The 2,605-nt window shown below is 66.0% G+C and overlaps 1 protein-coding gene across 3 annotated transcripts in view; it reads right to left on the minus strand.

Annotated features, from left to right (window-relative positions):
• CORO7 (coronin 7) overlaps positions 1-2,605 on the minus strand; it is a 50,470-nt gene that overhangs the window by 5,373 nt on the left and 42,492 nt on the right. The window lies entirely within an intron of this gene.

A 2,605-nucleotide genomic window follows, 5' to 3' on the forward strand; every position in this document is an offset into this window, starting at 1 on the left:
GGGCGCCCGGGGCCGGCTGCCTTCCGCGGGTGACAGGGTGTCACCCAAAGCCTCGGCTGCAGGCAGGGCACCCGGGGCCAGGACCTCGCTCCAGGCCTTGGCTGGAGGTCGGCGTGCCCTGCTGCCCCCCAGGCCGTGGCTGAGCTGGGGGCACCTGGCTATCCCCCACCGGGGCTGGTGATGAGGCTCTGCCGGGTGGAGGTGACAGCACTGCACTGGGCAGGGATGAGGGTGCAGGCAGGGCCCCAGGCCCCCTGTCCCTGCCTCTGCCCATCCTGCCATGGGATGTGCCAGTGACGGCTGGCCCGGGGACTTCAGCCTGGTGCTGCTTCTGTCATGGGGAAGGGGAGGCATGTGGCTGGGGCTAACATGGAGCCCAGCTCCCTCCAGCCATGGGCAAGTGGCTGTGACCCACCCTGCCAGCAGAAGGGCTCCAGGACCCCCACGGAACTGGCATGATTCTAGGCCCATCCCATGCTCACCCTGTCCCGGCAGACGTGGCGGCTGGGCTCGCCCTTTGGGGTCAGGCAGAGGTGGGAGCTGCTGGCAGCGGTGTCCACCACCACCCTCCGCAGTGGAGGGTTCGGCTGGGGTGGGGTTTGGCTGCCCTCGTCCTGCCTGTCCTCAGGGGCCAGCGTCCTGGGCTGCTGAACCGCTGTGGGGCCGAGCGGGGTCTGTGGGCAGTGCTGGTGAGGGTTCCCCCCTGGCTGGCACAGAGGGACAGGTGCCAGTAGGGCCACTGGCCAGTCTGGCTGCTGGCCAGTGGGGATAGCCCACCACTAGCTCTCTGTGCACTTCATCACCCGACCTGCACTGGGGGGTGCTGGCCCTGTCACCCTCTCTAGGTGTGACTTTGAGCCACCATGGGGTAAGTGTCCTTTTCCATGCCTGGCTCCCTCCTGGGCTGACAGCTGCCATGAGAGCCAGCACATCCCAGCAGAGATACTCCACTTCCAAGATCCTTCTTCCCAACCAAAACCCCCCATTCGTGTTCCCCTCATACACTCACTCTTGCCAACAACCTCACGCCAGCAGGTCTCATTCTACTGGGACCAGGGCAGCCGGACTGGCCTGACCCGGCTGGGGCCGTGCCACTGCCCACACGGTGCTGGGCAGTGCCGCTGTCAAGGATGACACTAATTACTATTTTTCCCTGCACCACGCCAAGGCCGGGTGGCCTCACCGGGTGGCCCTGACGCAAGCTTTGCTTGCCCGGCTGGCTCTGCCGGCAGGACGCGGCAGGAGGAAGCACTCGGGGACAGCCACGGCTGCCCCAGTCACGCCGTAGGAATCTGCCCGTGCTGCCGGGGCCGCGCGTGGCAGCATCGCCGGCCTCCTCCCAACCTCCGCCACTGTTCCGGCTCCTCCGGAGGCGGTTTGGCTGACGGTAAAGCAGCTCTGCTGGTTTTTCTCCTTGCTGGTACCTGAGCTGGGGAGCGCGGCCGGGTCAAAGGGGCAGGAGCGGGACAGAGGGGCTGGTGAGTGCCCTGGGGAATGCAATAACCAGGCCTGCATTCCTCCGGGGCTGCTGCGGAAACTTTAATTAAATAGGGAGGGGAGGCTGGGAGGAGGTGGGAGCTGCGGTGGCGCAGGGTGGGTTGAAGGGGAGGAGGATTAAGGGCTTAATCCTTCATCCTCCCGGCTGGGTCTTGGGAGGGGGCACGTGCTGACATCGGCTTGTTTTGGAGTGGGGGAGGCATAGGGGCGGGGAGCAGTGCCTGTGTCCTGCCTGGTGAAGGCACTGTGTCCCTCCATGCAGTGACGGGGGCAGAGCCCAGGGCCTCCGTCCTGCCTACGCCAGTGCCCGCTGGCCGAGGCAACAGCTCACCGGCTTGGCTGCCTGCCGGCAACAACGGTGGCTTTGTTCAGTGGCGGGATATCACTCGCTGGTGCGGGAAGGGGCATCCTGGCCATGCTGGGTTCCCCAGGGACAAAGGCCTTGTCCCCAAGCAGTGAGGAATGGCAGGGACCCCCAAGAGGGTTCCTCTGGCCCTTCCTGCACAAGTGTCACACTGTGGCACAGGGATAGCATCGGCCTCGTCCCTAAAACACGTGGCAGGTGTAAAGTGGTGTGTCCCTGCTGAGTCCCTTGCCCTGGGCAGGCAGCAGGCCGGCCTAGCTCGGGGGGCTGCAGGCAGAGAGGGGGGGACACAGTGTTCCCACCCCAGCAGGCTGGCAGGAAAAGGCTGAGCCTGGACTGGGGGAATCCGAGCCTGGATCCTCCCTGCAGCCGGAAAATGTGAATAATTCGGCAAATATCTGCGGTGCAGGCGCAGGGGAGCCCAGCCAAGGCAGCAGCAGGCCACTGGCAGGGCAGTCCTAACACCTCCAGCAGAACCAGGGCCCCTTCTCCACCCTTGGGACCCCCCCCTGGGATGTGGGGAGGCTGTTCCCCTGCCCCCCTACCCCACCCCGTTTCAGAGGGGTGAGCAACCCGGTGAGCCTGGGCTGGGTTAACCCCTCAGAACCTTGAAATAGCATCAGGGTGCGCAGGCGGGATGCTGGCGTGTGCCGGCAGAGCAGGGTGATGCCGAGGGAGAGGTGGCGGAGGCGTGCGGGTGGAGCAACCGTGCCAGCCTGCCCGGCGCTCGTGGCCAGGCAGGGA

The sequence above is a fragment of the Athene cunicularia genome (assembly GCF_003259725.1).
Source record: "Athene cunicularia isolate RWA chromosome 14 unlocalized genomic scaffold, athCun1 chr14_part1, whole genome shotgun sequence".
NCBI lineage: Eukaryota > Metazoa > Chordata > Aves > Strigiformes > Strigidae > Athene > Athene cunicularia.